This window comes from Heloderma suspectum, chromosome 3 (genome assembly GCF_057233095.1).
Source record: "Heloderma suspectum isolate Gila_16-S chromosome 3, 16-S_ref, whole genome shotgun sequence".
Lineage (NCBI taxonomy): Eukaryota > Metazoa > Chordata > Lepidosauria > Squamata > Helodermatidae > Heloderma > Heloderma suspectum.
This window is the reverse complement of record NC_139460.1, coordinates 15,854,305-15,878,640: the sequence shown is the minus strand read 5'-3', so window position 1 is coordinate 15,878,640 and position 24,336 is coordinate 15,854,305. Positions and strand designations below refer to the sequence as shown.

General features: G+C 45.3%; 1 protein-coding gene across 1 annotated transcript in view; it reads left to right on the top strand.

Moving 5' to 3' along the window:
- The window catches only part of LOC146349377 (uncharacterized), a 78,369-nt gene that overhangs the window by 8,202 nt on the left and 45,831 nt on the right, over positions 1-24,336 (top strand). The window lies entirely within an intron of this gene.

Below are 24,336 nucleotides of genomic sequence, written 5' to 3'. Positions count from 1 at the left end.
ACCATCTCTCCCTATTCCTTCCTCTTTGTTCCTTACCCCTAATAAACTTTTACCCAACTTTACAGTTGGTGTCGTGTGTCCTGAATAACTTCAGTGCTAAATACAGTGCCTATTGGCCTGGAAGGGAGCTACTGGGTTAATTTGGGGAAAACTTGTGGCCAAGTTTGGCCTGATCTACCTTGCAGGGCTGTTGGGGTGAAACCAGCAATCCTTCACACTGTTCATTAACATAGAATGGATAGCTCTTAATTTCATGATTTAATTTTTTCAAGTTGGCCAGAGATTTTTCTTTAAAAGAGGGAGAGGATGTATATGCAGGAGGTTTTCCAGCATATCCACAGGACATTTCTTTAAAATGAAAAAAATGATCAGACTTGCAGGGTGTGTGTGTGCATGGGTGGGATTTTAGATAGGATCAGCAGGCTAAAAAATATTCTCCTTCGGTGTCCAGTATAGCGTTAGTAGCATCTGCTGGGAGACTTTTGAACAGCTAAGACTGAGCCAGCCAACTGATAATGATGCCTGGCAAGGGCTCCATGGAATTTTACTTTATTTTGAAATAAAGTTGAAAATGCCGGCAACAAAAAAGAGCAACACACACAGCAATACAAAGTGGCTAAAGAAAAAAGATCGCTTAGGGTTCAATCCTATTCATGTTTAGACAGAAAAAGTCCTACAACTCCCAGCATTCCCCAGCTAGCATGGGGACTTTTTTTCTGTCTAAACATGCATAGATTTGAACCCTCAATATCGTACGGCTATGCTTGTGGGACAGCTAGAGTAAAAAAAAAAAAAAAGTATCAGGATAAGCTTGCTATCTAATGAAAGATTGGATATATAAGCTATATAGCATATATAAGGGGTGTGTATGCGTGTGATATATATATCATAGAACACAGTGCAATTCTATAGTATAATACACTGAATGATGCAAGAACCTTTTTTTAAATAGGAGGAAGCAGAATTAGATTCTTCTTTAGGTGTATCTATACTTCAGATTTCAAAATTTTTGAAATTGGTCTGAAACCAGTTTATGCTGTACTATCTGTTTTATGGTGGGGTTGTTGCATTTCATGATCTTTTAACTGAGTTTAAGACACTGATTTTCCTTTTATTTGAAGGGTGGGGTATAAATCAATTCATAAATATAATATTTAATTTTGAGAGGTGGTGTAGCATAGTGGCTAAGAGACTGAACTGTGAATGGGGAAGTCCCTGGTTTGAATCACGCCTCTGCCATAAACTTGCTAGGTGGCCTTAGGAAAGCATCTTAATAAATAAATAAAGCATCTCTCTCTTTCACCCATCCTCAGTCCCTCTCCTATCTGCAGTTTGCAGGCTAATAATACCGACTTACCTTGCAGGGCTGTTGTAAGCGTATTTTAGCTTGAAGCTGTTACTTTGAGTAATTAAGCCTTAGGAGAGGCATTTCAACTTTTTAGAATGGGAGGGGAAGAAACATGGAAAAGCAGGGAAACCACCAAACAGCAGTTGGGGAAAATGGGGTGGGACCTGGGGAAGGGGGTGTGGCCCAGTGGGCTGTATTTGGCCCCTAGGTGGGCTGTATTTGGCCCCTAGGTGGGCTGTATTTGGCCCATGGGCCTAAGGTTCAACTTCCCTGCTGTAAGGAATACAACTAGATGATACACGTGAAGCACTTTGAATGCTTGAAAGCACTGTGCAAATGTTAAATATTTATTATAAATGTCCACAGCTTCCCCCAGTAGTACTCTCTGGGGTGCTCCTAACAAGGGAAGCAGAGTCCGATCATTGGTCCATATAGTCCAGCACTGTCTACTCTGATTAGCAGCGATACTCCAAAGTCTCAGGCAGAAGTCTATGCCATCACCTGCTACTTTATCCTTTTAATAGGAGACAGTGTGGTGTAGTGGTTAGAGTGTTGGACTGGGACTCTGGAGATACAGGTTCTAGTCCTCACCTGCCTGTGAAGCTCCCTGAGTGACTTTAGGCTGAGAGTCAGTGGCTGGGCCAAACTACCTCACAGTTGTGAGGATGGGAGAGGAGGAGGAGGGCTCTGCAACTTGCTTTGGGTTCCTTGCAAGAGGAAGAAAGGTGGGATATAAATGTAGTAATAAGTAAAAATAAAAGATGCTGGGGATTGAATCTGGGGCCTTCCATGCCAAACCATGTGCTCCACCATTGTGCTAAGCCCCCTCCCCCTGCCCCGTCTTTGGGTGGGAGCTGAGATTTCCTGTGCTAGAGATCCCATGTCAGGATTACCGCTCACCTGGTTCCTTCGGAAGGAGGCATGGCAGTTAAAAAAGCCTGAAACCACTTTACACTTGCAGTGTAGACATGCCATTTAAAGAGCAGCAGAGGCTGGAGTTGGGCTGCATGCTGCAGTTCCTGGTGGAAGACGCCGCTAACACCAGCATAAATATGGAAAACAGAGTGCTTGCACTCAGCATTTATATGGTGCATTTTGGAGGTGTTCAGAACACGATGCAGGTATGTATTATCAGGTAATCCTTAGAACTCCCCTGTAAAATTGGCCAGTATTATCCTCCTCCGCTTGCAGATGTGGGGAGGGGGTGACTGAGGCAGAGAGAGAGTGGATGGCCAAAGGCCACCCAGTGAGTTTGTAGCTGAAGGTCAAACTGGATGTGACAGCCCTCTTCAACCTGGGGCCCTCCAAATGTGTTGGACTACAACTCCCAGGCTGGCTTGTGGATGCTGGGAGTTGTAGTCCAACACATCTGGAGGGCCCCAAGTTGGGGGGGGCTGATAATAGGACGACTGCCCCATTGCCTGTACAGTGTGTCAAGGTTAGACTGTGGGAGAAACCTGGATTCAAATCCTTGCTCGTACATATACATCTGCCCAGACCCTAAGATCAGCTTCAGCAGTCCTTCTCTGGGGGCCCCTGCCAGAGGACAGGAGGTGGGTGGCTACCAGGAAGAGGGCCTTTTCTGCTATGGCACCCCGGTTTTGGAATGAGCTTCCCAGAGAGGTTTGCCTGGCACCTACATTGTGCTCATTTCGGTGCCACGTGAAGACCTTTTTATTGCCCTAGGCATTTTAGTTTTTCAGTTTATTTTTATCTGGTATTATGTTTTAAATTTTTGTACTGTGGCTAGCTTCTGCTGGCTATTTCTATTTTTATATTGCAGTTTTAAAGTTTAACGTTTCATATTGTATTTGTCATCCGTATTTTATTGTATGGCATTTTATGGTTTTAATTGTTGTGAATCACCCAGAGAACTTCGGTTATTGGGCGATATAAAACTGTAATAAATAAATACAAGTTAAATGAAACTTATTGGGTAACCTTGGGCCATTCACTCTTTCACAGCCTAACAGGGTTGTTGTGAATATAAAATAGGGGTAGGGAACCCTGAGCTCCTTGGAAGAAGGGGGATATAAATATAATACTAGTTGTAATGTAGCCATGAAATTAAAAGACGCTTGCTCCTTGGGAGGAAAGCTATGGCAAACCTAGACAGCATAGTAAGAAGCAAAGACATCACCTTGCCAACAAAGGTCCGTCTAATCAAAGCTGTGGTTTTCCCAGTAGTAACGTATGGCTGTGGGAGCTGGACTATAAGGAAGGCTGAGCGCCGAAGAATCGATGCTTTCGAACTGTGGTGCTGGAGAAGACTCTTACGAGTCCCCTGGACTGCAAGGGGGTCAAATCAGTCAGTCCTAAAGGAAATCAACCCTGAGTGCTCATTGGAAGGACAGATCCTGAAGCTGAAGCTCAAATATTTTGGCCACCTAATGTGAAGAGAAAACTCTCTGGAAAAGACCCTGATGCTGGGAAAGACTGAAGGCAAAAGGAGAAGGGGACGGCAGAGGATGAGATGGCTAGATGGCATCACCGATGCAATGAATATGAACTTGAGCACACTCCGGGAGAGAGCGGAGGACAGGAAGGCCTGGCGTGCTATGGTCCATGGGGTCACGAAGAGTCAGACACGACTGAACAACAACGACACTGCATATGCTGGTAGGAATCCATATACACCAACCCCTTCAGTCTAGGCAATTTTAAATTTATGTATGAAGTGCACCTTAGGAGCTTGGGATGGCCAGAGCATTTATATATGTTTTGCTACACTTAACAAAACAAATATAAATTCTGGGAAGCAAAAAACTGGTTTCAAAAGATTCAGGAAGTTTCTGAGAAGAGTGCGATGGAAGAAACAGTTGCTAGTTGACAACCAGACTGGAGAGGAAGTTGAGCGCATCAGAGCAGAGGTTATGGGTTTCAGCCTGTCCAGAAGAAAAATAAACTGCTAGCAGAGTTATTCTGCCTGACCTCCAGTCACCTATTTTGTGCTCTGTGTGAAGTAAGCAGCGTGATGTTCATGGCATTCAGCCAAACTACCGTATTCACCTAGAGAAGAATTGATTAACTAAAACTGGAGAGACAGAAGTGTCCGGCTTTTCAATTAAGCTGTCAGTGGTCCTTTTAGTCCCTTATTCATGGGAGACAGGCTTTTCCCATGTTATAATGACAGGGAAATAGGTTATTAATTTAGAAACTCTGCAGAGCCAAGTGTCTTAAGGTAATATTCAGGCAGTGTAGCTCCACAGGGTTCTTGGGCACATGTTAATGCTTGATCCAGACATCGTCCTAAAATGCCAGAGAAATGTTACATGGCTGCTTTGCATTCACTGTCCTTTCCCGCCTCTCTTTGGTTCTATCCCATGGCGTATCTTAACTTCATTTGCCTGAATAATCAGTTATTCCTCTAGTGCATTGCCAATGGGTGCCAGTTTCATAATGACTTCTCTTTACAAGCCTGTAGGTATCTCTCCATGGGAGGCTGAAGTACCTGATGCTAAAGCAAGAAAGCAGAAAGAACTCCCATCCCCAAAGCAGGCGCAATATTTTGTGAGATTGGGGATTGTTGAGCCAGGTTGGCTGAAGGAGACAGGTGGTATGCCAGTATGGTCTTAACAGTATGGACTGTACCATCTGTCTCTGCTCTATGTCAGGAAAACAGGCTCAAAATGGTACATGTCTTTCTGGTACATTTGGTACAGAACAGAGAAGTGTGGTATTTGATTTTCTCTGGACACCAAAAACTGCGCATGCGTCTATGTGGGTGCCCCCCCCCACACAAACCAAAAACTGAAATTCACAAAACAAATATTGCTGAAAATTATCCTGTGGGCCATTCCAGGTTGCCCTATCTGTGTTTGAACAGCACCTGAAAATAAAGGATTCTTTTTAAAGAGTTCTCAATTGGCAAAAATTATTTTATGGCTATTTGGCTATTATACGCCTTTATTTTAAATGGGCTTGTCTATTTTGAATTCATCTGGCTATGCTGTCTTGCAGATAGGTGCGGATTCCAAAAAGGCAAGGCACTGAATCTTTTTTGGATTCATCTGTGGTGGGTGGAACTAGACAAAAAGCCATTGAAACAGTGGTTGACCCCACCTCCACTGCCCAGTGCTAAGATGGATTTACCCTTGTTGTCATGTCATGCTGTGTGTTTCCCTGCCTTCACTGGCTGCTTCTGGTGCAGGCAGAGATATATGAGGATTGTTGTAGGTGGATCTGCCTAATAACTAGGGGTGATAGGAGAGGGAAAGAATTCAACACAAGGCTTCTGTTTTTGGCTACAGCACTTCGTTGAAAGTTACATCTATTTCCGTCCTGTGATAGACAAACAAACCCAAATAGCCATGATGATTAGTCCATTAGAAGAATTCCAGGCGGGCTGGGACAGAAAAACAAATAGAGGATCTTGCTTTGAAAATACCCCCTGCCCCAGCAGTTTCTGGCCACACTTGGATGACTGCACCTCAACTTAATGTTTTGTCTGCACATGTGGCCTTTTGCTTCTCGCTTTGCATTGCAAGCAAACAAACCAGGAAGCGTCTAATTAACCATGATTTCCCATCTCACCCGAACCAGGAAACTATGGCTACCAACTTTGGAACAAGCCAGGGTATTAAATCAACTTTAAACTGTGGTTTAATAACCTGGCTTGTTTCAAAGCTGGTAACTATAGACAAAGACCCATCTTTGCAGAAAGCAGAAGGTGTGGCTGGCGTATTCCTGTTGTCTCCTCCAGATTTCCCATCCTGTGTGGTTAAATTTAGTATTCAGGTATTTGGAGAGTTGTTTCTCTCTGCATTTAGAATTCTTCAAAAACACTCGCGCATGCTGAAGATTATTTTACTGTTCTGCCCTCCCATTTTCTGAGGAAACTTTCACATCATTAATATTTCATCCTATGTTTTCTAGAATTTTGTAAGGTCGGTTTTCTCATTCACGTTAATGAAGTTTTTTTGGTGAGTTCATGGTACAGGTTGACATGGAGGACTTTTCATTTGTTTCTTGCCCTGCATTCATTTGCTTTTCTAACAAGATTGGACTTCCTGAGTTTACCTCAAAAGAACCACATGTTTATGAGAGGATAAGGTGGACAGAATTACACTGGCAATTGTTTTATGGTTGCAGTCGCAAACATTAGAAAGTTTTTATTCAATATAACTAATAAGAATAGAGCTTCTTTGCATGTGAATTTCATGTCCATTGCAAGACTTAGGTTTTAAAAAATCAGTTCTGTTCACTGCATTTTAACTTTATATGGGACTTAAGTGATGTTTTAGTATTTTGGCTGTCTCTGGGAATTCTAATCTAATAGCACCATTTAGAATGTACATACTGCTTAAGTCACCCTCTTTCTTCTGTGTACATGGAGCACAAGAAATCAGCCCAGCAGCTGGAAGTCCTTTGGATTAGGTCTTGTAAAATAGACAGTGGACACACATGAGATAAAATGGAACAGACTTGTTATCTGTTGCTCCAGAGGTCAGGACTAGAACCAATGGAGGGAAATTACAGGGAAGCAGATTTAGGCTTAACACGAGGAGAAACCTCCTTAACAGTGAGAGCCTTTCAGCACTGGAACTGCCTTGGGAGGTGGTGGGTTCTCCTTCACTGGAGGCATTTAAGCATAGTCTGAAGGCCATTTGTCAGAGATGCTGTAGCTGCACCCTGCATTGCAGAGCCTGCATTGAGCAGGGGGGTTGGACTAGATGATCCCTGTGGTCCCTTCCAACTCTATGATTCTGAACAAAATCCTGATGTAGGTTTGCAAATGTGGGACAAAGTAATGGATTCTATGCAATGTACTTGCACTACAGGGATGAGTGATTAATGGCTCTCCAGGCATTGCTGGACTACAACTCCCATCAGCCTCAGCCAGGATGCCCAGTGATGAGCCATGTTGGCTGAAGCAGACAGGTAGTGTGGTCTTAACAGCGTGGATGTAGCCTTTGTCTCTACTCTATGTCAGGAAAACAGACTCAAAATGGTACAAAAGCATATCTTTCTGGAACATTTGGTACAGAACAGAGAAGTGTGGTATTGATTTTCTGTGGACACCAAAAATTGAGCATGCGTCCATGTGGGTGCTGACACACACACACACACACACACACACAGAGGCCCCAAACGGGAATTTGCAAAAATATCCAAACCTTCTGCTCACGGGGACTTAGGATCCAAGCCACTGAATTCACATGTCAATGTGAGTTCAGTGTTGTGGCCTTAATCAGCTGTGCACGTTTTCAGAGATGCATTTCGAGATGTGGAATTGAATGAAGGAAGAAGGTTCTGGGCTAGAGAAGTTGAGTGGGATGTCATCTGCATATTGGTGGGACTTCACAGTTCTTACATAGAATAGACTCATTCACCCACCCAGTGTCCCCAGTCCATTCTATAGCCAGTTATTAATAGAAAACATCAAAAATATTTCATACGTGAGTAGGCTCAAAATGAGAGCAATTAGTTTTTCTTCATTGCACAAAGATCTATAGGAGCCTGGCCATGCTGGCTGGGATGATGGGATTTGTAGTCCAACACATCTGGAGGGCACCAGGCTGGGGAAGTCTGATCTACAAGGAGGTTGGTATTCTCCATCTGTGAGCAGAGATGTCACAATATGTATGTATTTGTTTTAGGAAAATGAAAGTGAAGTCCTTGGCTTTTATTTCTCCCTTCCATTATAGCTTTGGCAAATATAAGGAAGTAGAAAACTACCAAGTGCAACTTCATGTGTCTCATTAATTTCCCTGGAAACTAATGGTAACACAGCCACATTTTTACACTAATAAGAGGTTGATGTGGGTGAAGTAAAAGGGGGAGGGGAATAAAAGTCCGCCATGCTATAATGAGACTCAAGTACCACGTGGCTGAAGCCAGTTGAAAAGAGGTGATGATGGCATGTCAACAGAGGGCTAAACTAAACCCTGTCAGATATCTGGGAATTGCTTTGCAACTCTTTAGATGCAGAGAACTTCAAACCATAGCCTGGCTCGCTTGGACTGCTGATGTAGTGTAGTTTTTAGAGACTGGGCTACAAATCAGGAAGTGTAGAGTTTGAGGGAGTCTCTGCACAAACGATTTATTGCACGCTCACGATTGGTCACTCGCAGAATTTTGTGGGTCCTTTACATGACATTGTCAACCTCCAGGACGCCTCGTGCGCATTTTCCCCTTTATTGTGCTTTCAAAAGGATCGGAGATAAGCTAGTAACAAAAGTTAATGGCGCCATATCGGCAGTGCGTAATGCCGGCTTAGCACCAGGAACTTGCCGTGGAAGAACTTTCCTCGATTCAAACCATGTGTCTATTGATCACTGTTTAGAGGGAAAAGTGAGTAAAATGCCTCCCTGCAACGAAGGGAGACAGATCTGATACCCCACCCCACCAAGCTCAGAATCAACAGCTTCTGTTGATTCAGAGCACCCCATTAAGTCCAGTGGGGCTTACTCCCAAGTAAGTGTGCTAAGGGTTGCAGACTTACAATGTGATCTAATGTCTACTCAGAAGTAAGTCCCATTGACTTCAGTGGGGCTTACTCCCAAGTAAGTGTGCTTAGGGCTGTGAGGAAACAGGATAGCACAAGTTCAGCATCAAAAGCAAGACTCCCCCCCCCCGTTCCCCCGGTTCATTTGTACACATGCCAGGGAGGGAGGCAGGCAGACACTTCCTCTACGTTCAGCACATGTCTGCTGTGTAAATCCCACAAAGAAAGCAAAAGCAGAAAGCCCTGGAAAGGATGAGGGCCTTTTTGCTTAATATAGAGACACCCCAAATCTGTCCTCTGCCATAAACTCAGTAGGTGGGCCTTAAGCAAACGACTCTCTCAGCCTGAGCCCACCCCCCATCTGCATTACAGGAGATAATAATACTAAGTTACCTTGCAATGTTGTGGGAAGGATTATAATGGGTCCCCAACCATTTTGGGTTAGTGGGCTCATTTGATAATGCATATGAAGCACTTTGAATACTTGAAAGTGCTGTCATAGATACTGATAGCAAACACAGGTTCCCAAAGTATGTAGTCAAAATGGCACGTTCCATGAATAATGGAGGCAGGTTTTTGGGAACCCCGTGCATTGCGGAAATAGAAAACATATTTAGTAACAAACAAAACTAGTGGAGGAAAAAAAACACCAAATTGTCTAATGAGGGCTGAGCATGCTAAATGGGCACAGAATACTGATGGGGGGGGGGGAGATAGAATGGAATATCCTGGAAGAGAGGCTGGCTGGCTGTTATCATTATCATGGACTGGAGCACTCTGTACTGCAACACTTTATTGAATTCTCACTTGTATACATTTACGATGATGTGTTCATGATCAAATGTGGTGTTCATAGCATAGTACCTATGGAATACCCATCATGCATGGGTGGGGTTCCACAGTTATATTATTCATTTATTTAGAATATTTATATAGGCAGTTTAAAAATAAAAAAATCACACAGTGTTTACGTAGGGCAAGACGGCGTACTATAAATCTGTGTACAGTCCCAGTGGGTTTGCACGTTTAAATCATCCAGCCTAAAAGAAAGGAAGAGTCTCCACCCTCACCTTGTGCCTCATCTCTGCTTGGGTTCTGGCTGTTTTGGGCCTTGGCAGTGGGCCAAAGAGCAACCTGTCCCTGGAAGCACCCACTCCCAGACTGAATCGAGGAGAAATGGAGCATCAGGTCACAAGTTTAGGGCTGGTCCTGTGAGACAGCTGTCCTTACAGGCAATCAACTTGGTGGCAGTGGGATTCCTCTCAGGAGGGTCTTTGATAGAATTGCCCTTGCCAGTGTCAGTACTGGTCGTCTTGGCTTTGGTAATGGGGCAAAGAGTAGCCCCTACCTGGAAGTAACAACTCCGCAGACCAAATATGGGGAGCAGAGCAAACAATAATGGCTTTGACGGAAGGCTAGCATGGAGAGCCATGTGATTAGGAGCCATGGTGTTGAAGGCCTGTTAATAGCACCTCCTGAGAAGATAACAGTCCTGGGAGGCTTGGATGACACTTCAGGAAGCTAGACAAGAATGTTATTGTCTCTCTTAAAAACAAGGCAGAACAGTGACAGGAAATACCTGACTTCACCCAGATACAGCTAAGTCCAGTGCCATCTGGTGACTAAACTATATAATGGCACTATCCATACAGGTAAGAGCGCCGCCATAGGGCTGTGCCATGCGGTCGTGCCAGATCATCTGCACAGATGCGTCTCTTGCCTGCTTGCTTCTTTACAAGAGTACGGCTGCATGTGGCAGTACTGCTGCACTTTTCCCATTCATTTCAATGAGGCTTTCACAGGAGAACTTCTCACTGGATCGTGTGCCGTGTGCGTGGTGGGTGGAGTGCCATTAGGTCTTACCACTCCAGGCACTAAAATGGTTTGGACTGGCCCTGAACATGTAAGGATGTATTGTTGGCAATGCCTTGAAGGCTACAGTCATAGAATCATAGAATAGTAGCCTTGAAAGGGGCCTACAAGGCCATTGAGTCCAACCCCCTGCTTAATGCAGGAATCCAAGTCAGAGCAGCCCTGACAGATGGCTGTCCAGCCTCGTCTTGAATGCCTCCAGTGTGGGAGAGCCCACCACCTCCCTAGGTCATTGGTTCCATTGTCGTATTGCTCTAACAGTCAGGAAGTTTTTCCTGATGTTCAGCCGGAATCTGGCTTCCTGTCACTTGAGCCCATTATTCCGTGTCCTGCACTCTGGGATGATGGAGAAGAGATCCTGGCCTTCCTCTCTGTGACAACCTTTCAAGTACTTGAAGAGCGCTATCGTATCTCCCCTCAGTCTTCTTTTCTCAAGGCTAAACATGCCCAGTTCTTCCAGTCTCTCCTCATAGGGCTTTGTTCCCAGTCCCCTGGTCATCTTTGTTGCCCTCCTCTGAACCCTCTCCAGTTTGTCTGCATCCTTCTTAAAGTGCAGTGCCCAGAACTGGACACAGTACTCCAGATGAGGCCTAGCCAGTGCTGAGTAGAGGGGAACTAGTACTTCCCGGGATTTGGAAGCTATGCTTCTATGAATGCAGCCCAAAAGAGCATTTGCCTTTTTTGCAGCCACATCACATTGTTGGCTCATATTCAGCTTGTGATTGACAACAATTCCAAGATCCTTCTCGCTTGTAATGTTGTTGCCATGTATCCCATTAGGACCATAAGTCCTAAACACACTTGCCTAGGAGGAAGCCCCATTGATCTTGCCTGGGAATAAGCAACAGATGTTTTAGTAGAGGGGCCATAGCTCACTGGTAGAGCACTTGCTTTGCATGCAGAAGGTCCTAGGTTCGATCCTCGATCCCCAGCATCTCCAGGTAGTGCTAGGAAAGAATCCTGGCTGAAACCCTGGAGAGCTGCTGCCAGTCAGTGTTGACAGTACTGGGCTAGATGGACCAACTTTGCATAAGCCAGCTTCCTATGTTCCTATCTCTGTGGGACTTACTTCTGAGTAAACCTACTTACGATTGCTCCATTAGAAAACTGGTCTTTCTGGCCTTTCCAGAGTAGACCTAGTGGAATATATGTCCCATTGTGTACTTAGGTGCAGTTAACAGATCCGTTATGACATTCTTTGTGCACACCACAGGGTGATTAATCTTGGTGTAGGATGAAAAACTCTTCCTTTTCCCCTGCTCATTCAGTGCATATTTTGATCCGCTCTCAGGTGCCTGCCATTGTTCCTGAGTAAGCCAGAGGCAATGCTATTCTGAGGCAATTGCCTCTGGGTGACCCAGAAACAGCCTAAGCCCGAGGCAGGTGGTAGGAGCATGACACAGCATTGTAGGATGCCAGGCAAACGTTCATGCCAATCTATCATCCCCTCTTGGAACTATATTTAGATCAGCTACCTGGAGACTGTATTGTTGGCAGAAGGTGCAAAAGCACCTTTTGTCTGCAATATTTTTCAGAAAGAAACACGCTTCCCCCAAAACATCAGTATCCACATTCATATGCATCCAACGGACCTTTGGCACTCCCATTCAATTCCGCACAGCATATGATTGGTGTGTATCTATTAAGATGGTGGCTGCTCTACTTTTAAGAACTGCACTCTGGGCTGGTTTCTACATTGTGGCTATTACGAGAATCATAACTTCCAGCTGCAGCAGGCTGTTTTGCTTCTTAAGGCTTTGTTCCATGCTCCTTTCAATGCCACTGCTTGATGCCAGTCCAGCATTAAACTAGAAAGTACTGACTTTAAACATAACTGCAGAGAAGTGTGTACTTTAAGTCCATCAAAACCATACGCTTGCATTTTCTTCATATCCCTTATGGGAATACAACATAATGCCTGTCGATAACAACACTCTCTTGAAAGAGGTATGTCTGCCGAGTGGCAAGGCTAATGTATGTAGGATGAAGTGAGAAGAAGCAGAATGATCAAGTGTTTCTGTTTATATCTTGTAGAATAAGAGGCTGAAGGGCAGGAGTGGAGGAGCTGGCTAGCTTTCTGCTCTAGAGAAGTGGTTCCAAACTATCTACTTTGACTTCTTTGCCCCAGAACCCCTGTGAGATTCCAGATTTTCACTTGCCATGGCAGTTATGCTGCTGCTCTCTGATTATGATTAGCCCCAGTCTTCTTCCCAAACCTGGAGCTGCAGAAGGAGGCAGAAATAATTCCTGTGGTTACATAGCAATCTTTACCCCTTCGCTAGCTCCGAGGATGGCAGGAAGCCCAGGGTGCTTTGGCTGCTGTATTACCAAGGTTCTTGGAGAAATCCAGCCTCTTGCAATGCCTCTAGGAAGCTGGTGGGGCTGGAACAGCTGGAGCCCTTCAGGTTCAGATGGTGTAGCCAGTGGGGGCTAGGGCTTCAATGTCAGTGGGGCAGTCAATCCACTCTGGGTTTCAGTCAGAACCAGTCAGAACTCTAAAGGAGCTATCTAAGGTTCTGACTGAAACCCAGAGTGGATTCACCACCCCACTGACATGGAACCTCCAGCCTCCAATGGGTGTATCCACATCTTCCTCCCAATGGAAACTCCCCAAATAAGGTTGGATTTGTTCTCACTATGCCTTGCTTTCCAGTATTAATGGCATGGTGGGGGCGAGGGGGAGGGTTGTTGGTGGTCCAAAGTTATATGTTTGTACAAGTGAACTGCCTTCTTTGGTTAACGCAAGCTTCTTCAAGTGTGAAGTGCTGGTGCCCATCCCTCCTTGGCAGAGAGAATGAATTATGCATGCACAAGAGCATTTTGAGATCTGTACAATATCCTTGGAGGTTCTTGCTCATGCACGATTGAAGCCATGTGCTGCCTCGTGGGCACTGAGAGATCTATCCTTGATTTACTTGGCTGCAAACTCAGCAAAATCTTCCTGCGTGTTTTGGAATTCTGAGAGAGCATAGCGCCAACCTTCAAGCATCTGTACTTATAACAGAGATGGGGAGCTGCCGACCCATGGGCCAGATTTGTCCCACCAGGCTTCCTTATCCGGCCTGCGGGCCAAATTCACCCCACCAGGCCTCGCTCTTGGGCCCCCAAAGGCCTCCATTGAAGCCCCATCACCTCAGAGAAAGGATGGGAGGAACTGAGGTGGCGGTCAGTCTGCTTTGCTCACCCCTTGCCTTCCCCCTCTTTTAACTGGGCTCGGGAACAATCCAGAGGATTTGTTGTCTAGATTTGTCTTGGCATGTGCTGCAGTGTGCTTGTGGTTGGATTAGAGGGACTGACTCATCGCCCCTTCTGTCTGTTATGGCTAAGCGAGTTTGTGATGGCATGGAGAGAGAGGGATCCGAGTTTACCTTCTTGCTCAGACATGAGCAAACTGGGATGCAGCACATCCCAAGATGAGACAAAGCATATAAAATGATACTGTATTTATATCCAGCCTTACAGAAGCAGCAAAGTAACACCTATTTAGTTTCATATTCCTCCCTTTTCAGAAGCTCCTGTAGGACGTCTGGGGGTGGGGGGGTTAGGTGCTATGAATAGAGTACAGCTTTTCCTCCTCTCATGATGATTTCTCACATCCAGAGAGCTTTTCTAATATGTGCTGGACATTAGCAGTACCCCTGTCCAATGGATATAATACATTCCATCCATATTTAATACATTTCAGGACCCTTCTGCTTTGACTGGTACCAGATGTGCTTCTCTGCATTGATTAAAAAAAAAAGTCAGGCAAAATGCAGGCACAGAATCCAGCCAAAATAGATTTGTGTTGTGTTGGATCTTTCTGGGAAAATCCAATGTTTCCTTCAGTCCTCATCCAAACAAGGAGGGTGTGAGCAACGGCTAGCGTCTTGCTTTGACCGCAGCACGCTCTCAGTGCAGGGCGAATACAAAAGCAATGCAATGAAACCAGCAAACATTCCAGCATACAGGTTTCCATCCAGTGGGGTTCAGGCTAAGACAGAGGTGGTCCAAATAACAAGCAAAGGTCAAAGCACAATCAGTCAAATATGTTCTGCAGTCCAGAGGCAGAGTCAATAAGGAGTCCAGAGGTCAGTAACATAGAGCATTAATCACAGGGCAAGGCCCGAGAAGCAAAGTGCATGGCGGGACGAACAACATTGTTCCAATACCAGCTAGGCTAAAACTGAAGGCCAATATAGCCAGAACTTTCTAAGCCCCACCCAGGCTCAGCTGCAGTGCGTTTCAGGCCCTCTGGCAAAAGTCCTACTTGGGAGGAGGGCCTTGTTCCGAGGAGTTCGCTTGTAAGCGAGCACTCCTTCTCAGAAGGACCCCATTGTCCTGCTTCTTGAGGCAGTGACACTCTTGTGGGCTGCCCAGCCTCTGCCTCAGAGATGGGACTCCCCTCATCCTGCAGGGATGGACCCGCAGTGACCTCCTCTGAGGGCCCAGGCTCCCCCAGATCTCCCGATGTGAATGGTTCCTTGGTATTGTCTCTCTTTGGGAGCTCTAGCTCCTCAGAGGAGGATTCCCCCAGCAGGGACATGACAGACAGTACCCACCAGCCATCAAGGCCATTCAGTAAACATCAAGAAGTACAAAAGCTTAAAAGAGAATCACTTTTTGTCTTGACACAGCATGATAGCATTCCTGTTACAATTAGTGATAGGCAAGTCCCACCCCCTGCTCAATTGGACTGAGTCAGAAGTAAGCACAGCTATTTCCTGAAAAACAGGGAAATAGCTCAGCTTATTTCTGATCCAGATCAGATTGAACTTGTCCGCCATTTGTAATCCAGGTCCCCTTCCACCCTACTTGTGTGGCTGCTGCTGGCACTTCTCTGGTGGAAAATAGGAGGAAGAAAGGGAAGGGGTTCTGTCCCACTTCAGCACCTGGTGTGGTACTACATGGTGTACAAGTGGCCCCTGGGAAATACAGTTTTCCTACAGGCTCCTGACATTGCAGTATTCCTTTGGAAAGCTATATTTCCCAGGAGCTGCTTGCACCTGGTGTGCTATGTAGCAGCAAACCAGGCATGAGAGAGGGGAGAACACCAGCGGCAGCCAGGTGAATAGGGTAGGAGGATTAAAATCCAAGCTGGAGAAGAATTTGGGGGTCATGAGGTTTACTTCATATTTGAGCATTGTGATCCCCAAAGCTCGTCTTTCCAACCCACAGGCAGTCATTAGTTACAATATTGTGCCTGGAGGATTTGTGGTGAGGTCTTTTCTTGGACCCCTGCACCTCCATGATGCCAATGGAGACTATTTTCTTTTTTAACACCCCACCCCCAAGGGGGCATTTAATGGAAAAACATTGGAGTGGAAAAGGTTTAGTCTTCCCCTCCTGGTCCATGGAGGTCCTGATCTGAATCAGGGCTGTGTGTGCTTACACTAAAGTAAAGGAAAAAAACTACCACAGCTATGCGATTAGCGTGGCATGGAGTTGGCTCTTCCTTACATCATATTATTAACACTACCGTGCTGATAATTTTTAATATCCCCACAACAGGATCCATTTAATTTTAAAAGAGGGAGTGTGAGAGAGTCTGTGTGTAACATTTGCCCTCCTGATAATGTTTACCATTCTGATCAAACTCTTGCCAAGTTGTAACCAGAGAAAGGTGTCCACAGTACCGTGGCTATCATCATGGAAACAGGTGGGCTGTATATTAGGTCAGCATGAAAAACATTCAAAGGTTAAAGCCTGCTGGGACCATTCCTCCTAAGAATGATCTGTAAAGCTCAGGTGTGGCATTGGCACCTGGCATCCTTGGTCAACTGCCCAGGCCCAGTAGGGCCCACCTGTGCTGACTCCTGCGCGGGGTCTGCAAGCTGCCATTTTAAACTTCCCACAATACCCCTCGCATAGCATCACTCCATCACATAGTGGAAAATTAAAATGGCAGACCCAGTGCCCCAGAGTGGCTCTGCATCATGTTCCAGCAAATGCATGTCTCATGAGAACGTGCACAATTTTGTACATATCTCTAGACGGGCAACACCCCTTGGCTTTTAACTTGTGGGTTCTGTTTTGCCTGTTTTGGAGTATTCTTCTCAAAAGTCATATGAACTGAAAGTGGAGCCACAGTATTTTTCTCATTGGGGATAACGTGACACCACAGAAAACTGTATTGCTACATTCTTATCATATGAAGGGAGAGGAGGGTGTGAAGCAAAGGGTAAACAACCCCCCCGAGCATCATGTTTTTAATGAACAGGGAAAGAAAGCATGGCCCAAATGTCAGTGTTTGTTTTCTCGCCGTCTGCAATGAGATTAAATTTTTTTAAATGTAAGCCTGCTACATGCCTTCTTAAATATAAGATGTGCTGTCAGAAGGAAAACTCGGCTCTCGGTGATATCTTTGCAATCATAACTCATTATAAAAAAAATGAACCTCCATTATTAAAAAAAGAAAACACCTAAAGGGAAAAAGAGAAGTTCACATCAAAGGGCAGTAATGATATCTGGTTGGTCATGGCCTTGAGCTATTTAACTTTGCTAAGGAATATAAATGCTTGCAGAATGTGAGGGGTCCTCGCAAACAGATTGTCGTCAGTGGGGGCCCAGAGAATGAGCTGAAGTTCTCACCACTGACATTAGGGTTTCTGACGAAATTCCAAGCCCTCTGAGAATGAGATTTTCATGATTTCAGAGCAAATTTGTTGGTGGTGCCTTTGTAAGCAAGCATTATTGCCAGTCTTTTCCCAGAAGAGGCAACGGGAGTAGAACTTATCCATCAAATGAAGTGATCCCATCTACCAATTCCACTGGCAGTTCTTTTCTTTCTTTTTTAACATTTCTTATCAAAGTTTGTATTCTAGGAGACTTCAAAGATTCTGCATCAGGATGTGGCAGAAAACTTCAGTAGATCTACCTGTCACAAGGAACGCTCCCAAGATGGGAGAAAGAATAGGCTTTAAAACTCGAACTTTGGTGCAATAAATAATTAGATGCCTGAAGCTATAGGACAGTTCAAGCCAAGTGAAGGGGGGAAAGGCCTCACACTTTCCATGGGTGTTGATTGCATTTTCATGCCAATGAAATGCCTGTCCTTATAACTGGCAGATGGTAGCAGAAGGAAGGCGTGTATGGTGCAGAACACATTGCAAGTCAGCCTGTGTCAGGGCTGAGCATCAGATTTTGCCACTATATTGGTGCTTTACTTTCAGCTGTATAAATCAGCCTTCCACACCCTGGTGCTCTCCAGATATTTTGGGCTTCATGTCCCGTGAGCCCCAGCCAGCATGGCCAGCAGTCAGGAATTCTGAGAGTTGTAGTCCAGGGGGTCACGAAGAGTCGGACACGACTTAACGACTGAACAACAACAAATATCTGGAAGGGTATCCTGGACTACCAGACTGAAGGAGGCTGATAAAAATGAATGGCTGCCATTCACTTCTAGGGAGGAAATAAGCATGCAGGTAGGGATGGGTGAAAGCTGCAGGTGGAGGAGAGGGCTGGCATCATGCCCTTGAGAGGGGCTGTGGCTGACTGGAAGAGCACCTTCTTTGCATGCAAAAGGTCCCAAGTTGAATCCCTGGCATCTCCAAGGGTTAGGAAAGAATCCTGCCTGAAATCCTGGAGAGTCACTGCCAGTCACTTGACAATACCGGGCAGCTTCCTAAGTTCATTAAGAGAGCAATCCTATGGTCCCTGGGTGAGCATCCCAGGGACCATAGGATGGCTTGGGAAACCCTTCCAAGGTCAGAGACAGTGCTCTGATCTTGGAAGGGGAAAGAAACAGCGACCTCAGAGGAGGAGGAAAGGGAGCGTTGCTGTGGCTGGAGAGGGGAGGGGACTGGAGAGGCCAGGATACGATTTATCCTGAGCCCTCTACAACCCCCTTCTCTCCCACTCCAGCCTCCTTCCCTTCCCCTGGAAAGCCCATTTAGTGAAAATACTGGAGTTCAGAAGACAGGGAGGTGAAGATCACCTCCATTGCTCTTTCTACCCTGCCGGCTTTAGCCTTGCAGGGCATAGGAATCTCAGAAGCCCCCAAGTTCAGGAGCTTCCAAGTGACAACGGTGCAGTCCACAGTATTGTGCCCTCAATCAAATGCTCAGAGATGTTCCTCTCCCCAAGATTTCTGAGCATTCGCCTTTGACATCTGAAGTGTGCAATGCAATTTTGGGGGTAGCAAAAAGCTTGCTAAGTATCTGCCTGTATCACTATGCTTCCCAGCTGTAGTGCTTGACTCAGTGCCATTGTCAGAAGGGTGACTGTCAGTGGAGAGAGATGGAATTATTTTAAAATCCTGCAGGATAATGTTTTGTGGTCTGCAGGGCTGAAAGAGAAATATACAATCTGGGGTTCAATCCCCAGCTTCTCCAACTAGAAGGATTTGGGGCATCAAGGCTGTGAAACATCTCTGCCTGTGCCTCTGGGGAGCTGTAGACAGCAGTGAAGTAGACAGAACCATGGCCTGAGTAAGAGCAGCTTCACGCCATCTTATTTATTTGCTACATTTCTATTTCTGTCTTTCCACCAAATGATGCTCAAGTCATATCGGCAGTAAATTACAAAACTTAAAGAACATAAAAACAAGACAGATAAAATACATCAATAAAACTGATAAAAAGAACAGATAATAGATGATTTGGAACTAGGAGTGAGCAGCTGAGTGGCCAAGTTCGCTGGTGACACCAAACTATTTAGGGTGGTTAAAATGGAAAGGGATTGTGAGGAGCTCCAAAAGGATCTCTCCAAACTGGAAGAATGGGTATCCAAATGGCAAATGAGGTTTGATGTAAGCAAGTGTAAAGTGATGTATGTTGGGGCAAAAAATCCCAACTTCAAGTATAGCCTGATGGGATCTGAGCTGATGGGATCTGACCAACCAAAGAAATCTTAGGGTTGTGGTGGACAGCTGGATGAAAATGTCAACCCAGTGTGATGCCGCTGTAAAAAAAGCAAACTCCATGTCAGTCATAATTAGATCAGGAATTGAGAATAAAACTGCCCATATCATACTGCCTTTACATAAATCTGTGCTCCAACCACACTTAGAATACTGTGTACATTTCTGGTCACCACATCTAAAAAAAAATTAGTGTAGAGCTGGAAAAAATGCAGAAAAGGGCAACTAAAATGATCAAGGGGCTGGAGCATTTCCCCTGTGACAGAAGGTTACAATAACAGGGAACCGCTGTCTATTCTCTTTGAGAAATCATGGAGGATGGGGGAAGTGCCAGATGACTGGAGGAGGGCTAATGTGGTCCCTATCTTCAAAAAGGGTAAAAAGGAGGAACCTGGGAACTACAGAGCAGTCAGTCTGACATCAATCCCTGGGAAAATTCTGGAGCAGATGATAAAGCAATCCATCTGGAAGCACCTTGAAAACAATGCCGTGATTACTCGAAGCCAACATGGATTTGTCAAGAACAAGTCCTGCCAGACAAATCTGATCTCATTTTTTGATCAAGTCACTTCCCTTGTGGACCGTGGGAATGCATCATATACCTCGACTTCAGCAATGCTTTCGACAAAGTGCCCCATGATATCCTGATGAGCAAACTAGCTCAAAGTGGGCTAGATGAAACAACGATCCGGTGGATCCACAGTTGGGTACAGAATCGGACTCAAAGAGTGCTTATCCATGGAACCTTCTCAAACTGGGGAGAGTTAACGAGTGGGGTACCACAGGGCTCAGTCCTGGGCCCAGTGCTCTTCAACATTTTTATTAATGACTTGGAGGAGGAGGTGCAGGGAATGCTGACCAGATTTGCAGATGACACAAAATTGGGCGGGATAGCTAATACTTTGGAAGACAGAAACAAAATTCAAAGTGATCTGGATAGACTGGAGCGCTGGGCAGAAAACAACAGAATTACATTTAATAGGGATAAATGCCAAGTTCTGCACCTAGGAAAACGAAACCAAATGCACAGTTACAAGATGGGGGATACGTGGCTCAACCACACTACAAGCGAGAAAGATCTTGGAATTGTTGTCGATCACAAGCTGAATATGAGCCAACAATGTGATGTGGCTGCAAAAAAGGCAAATGCTCTTTTGGGCTGCATTCATAGAAGCATAGCTTCCAAATCCCGGGAAGTACTAGTTCCCCTCTACTCAGCACTGGTTAGGCCTCAATTGGAATACTGTGTCCAGTTCTGGGTACCACACTTTAAGAAGGATGCAGACAAACTGGAGAGGGTGCAGAGGAGGGCAACAAAGATGATCAGGGGACTGGAAACAAAGCCCTATGAGGAGAGACTGAAAGAACTGAGCATGTTTAGCCTTGAGAAGAGAAGATTGAGGGAAGATAGGATAGCGCTCTTCAAGTATTTGAAAGGTTGTCACAGAGAGGAAGGCCAGGATCTCTTCTCCATCATCCCAGAGTGCAGGGCACGGAATAATGGGCTCAAGTGACAGGAAGCCAGATTCCGGCTGAACATCAGGAAAAAGTTCTGACTATTAGAGCAATATGACAATGGAAGCAATGACCTAGGGAGGTGGTGGGCTCTCCCACACTGGAGGCATTCAAGACGAGGCTGGACAGCCATCTGTCAGGGCTGCTCTGACTTGGATTCCTGCATTGAGCAGGGGGTTGGACTCGATGGCCTTGTAGACCCCTTCCAACCCTACTATTCTATGATTCTATGATTGTTTAGCTTGGAAAAAAGGAGGGTAAGGGGAGACATGATGGAGGTGTACAAAATTATGCATGGTGTGGAAAATGTGGATAGGGAGACTGTTTTCTCCCTCTCTCAGAATACTAGAACCTGGGATCATCCCATGAAGCTGAGTGGTGGGAGATTCAGGACAGATAAAAGGAAGTACTTCTTCACACAGTGCATAGTTGAACTATAGGATTTGCTACCACAAGATGTACTGATGGCCACCAATTTTGGTGGCTTTAAAAGGGGGTTAGACAAATTCATGGAGGAGATGTCTATCGATGGCTACTAGTCCAGATGGCCATGTCATACCTCCAGTATCAGAAGCAGTGAGCCTATGTACACCAGTTGCTGGGGAACATGGGTAGGAGGGTACTTGTGTTCTCCTTGTGGGTTCCTGGTCGACAGCTGGTCGGCCACTGTGGGAACAGACTGCTGGACTAGATGGACCCTTGGTCTGATCCAGCATGGCTCGAAGTGCAACATATTTGTTGTTGTTCAGTCGTTAAGTCATGTCTGACTCTTTGTGACCCCATGGCCCATAGCACGCCAGGCCTTCCTGTCCAAGTCAGCTTATCAGGCCACTGGTCTGTATGAAGAAAAATGTATTTGCTTGCCAGCGTAAGTTCACCGAGATTGGAGCAAGGACAGGGATGGGGAATGTGCAGCCCTCCGACTGTTGCTGGACTGCAACTCCCATCAGCCCGAGCCAACATAGCCAATGGTGAGGGATGATGGGAGCTACAGTCCAACAATATCTGGAGGCAGGGTCAGCATCAAGGGTACGTATGGTTGAACAGCTGGTGAGGGCCCATACCCCAGCAGGGGCCCACTGACAAGAACTCCCAGGAGTTGCTCCTCCTCTTCACCTCTGCAACCTATTTGTTCAACTGCCTCCCAGACAACGGTGGTGGTGAGAAGGAGGAACAGTAGATGCCTGTCAATCAAGCAAGTGGAAGCAATTATTAGAAAGAGGAGGAGCAAGAACAGCTGGTGACAATGGTGGTGAGAAGGTAGACTTACTGAAGAAGGGAGCCCGTTGAGGGTGTCTTACCCAAGAGCCATCAGAGACCTGGAACCAGAACCATGGTTCTAGGTTCCAGGAGCCATGTGAAGGAATGCTGGAACTAGTCCCAACATCCCTGAAAGATAGGACAGGCCAAACCTGGCCTCACATCCCCAGAAATACCCCAGAAATAGTCACCCTCTCTGGCCAAGAGGCACTGAAATTAGCACTGAAGTTGCTCAGAAAAGATCACACCAACTTGGAGTTGGATTTATGTTTATTAAAGGGAAGGGGATAGAGAGAAAGGGAGAATTGGAGGTCGTAGGTTGTACAGAGGGTTACAAAGCTTAAAAAAGGAAACCAGAATACACAGACTGCCTTTGTACCGCGCTCCCAAGCAAAATAATAAAACTAGCTAGCGTGTCCTTGTACATATGTAAATCTAGGCCTCCCAGGATAGCATCCAGACGTCAGCAGGTCCGAAAACCACCAGAAAGAAGGGAGACCCACACATTTCCCACCCTTGAGCTAGGAGCTCCAGAGACTGGGAGGTTCCATCACAAGTGCCCTCTCTCAATTTCCCACCAAACGTGTTTAAGATGTTGGTGGGACAGAAAGAAGCTCTTCTTCCAAAGGTCTTAACGCCTGGGTCGGCTTTGTATGAGAGGAAATGATCTTTCAGATAACCTGGTCCAAAGTTGTATAAGGCTTCGTAGGTCATAACCTTGAATTTTTCCGGAAATAGACTGGTAGCCGGTGAAGCTGTTATGACATGGGAGTTGTGTGCTCCCCTATCACCATCCCCAGATAATAGTCTGGTTGCAGCAGTCTGAACCAGCTGACACCAAGGTTATGCCCTGGTTATAAAGCTACCTTATGATTAGGCTCTTGAAAAATTCAGCCCCTCTTAAAATCCATCTATGTCACTTCATGCAATTGTTATGATTTTAATCCTGATAGAGAATTCTGAAAGTTGAGATTTAGGGAGCTTTGGAATGTAGGTCATTTTCTTAATTATCAGGATTTACCCTTTGACTAGTCCCTTTGCCTTAGTTTGTGAGCGTAAAATGAAGGGATGGGGACAACTTTGTATGCTGCTCTATTATCCCTGGGGGAAAGGCAGGATAAAAATATATAATCATAATAATTTGGAAGCTGCAACTGCATTTGATGCCCTTCTAGCACCAGTGAAGACTCTGTTTTTTTAATTAGCCCATGTCTCCCAGCATTTAATCTAGCTTGTTTCAATTGGATGAGCTTTTGCTCTCTGCTGGGGTTTTTTATTGGCCTGTAATTATTTTTGCACTGCACTTCCATTTATTTTATATTGTTTATATTTTTAATTAATTTTCTTACCTTGTAAGTTACCTTAAGAGCTTATCAGAAGGAAAGGAGCCATACAATTACTTTAATTAATACATATAAATGGGAGTGGATGTTTCTTCTCACAGTATTTCAGGACCATCCTGTAAACAATACCCTATCATCGGAGTCCCTAATATGGTCCCCGTGGGTACCAGGGTGCCTGCAGACATCTCTTTTGGTGTCCGCTGGGCTCCCTGCCCCTTATGATTGCTTATTTAATTGCTAAAGATTTTTTTGTAATTAAAAAGAGCTAACTGGGAGGCTGGCATGCTGCAAGGTGAAGTGTTGCCCTCCAGCGCCACCTTCATTTAGATTCAAATGACTCTTTTTTTGTTTTGGAGTTTAGACCACACCTCTGCCTTGTACTTAGGTTTTTGGGCAAGTTATTTTCCTTTTAGTCTCACCAGTTTGCCTTCTGGGAAATGAGTGTTTTGTGATTGGCCATGCCCACTGTGGCATCCATTTTATGAATGGAAAAGCTCCCCACTCCCCATGGCAGCCATTTTGTCATAGCCACGACACTCCCTCAAAATTCCAGATGTGCCCAAAATGTTTGGGGACCCATCATATTGCCTCTGCCCAGTAAGGTTTAACTTTTGACCAACCCCACCCCATATTTGTTTGATTACTCCATATTAAACCTTGGGATATCACCGTTATGGAGATGACAATTTTTGTTAAATTTACAGAAGCCAAA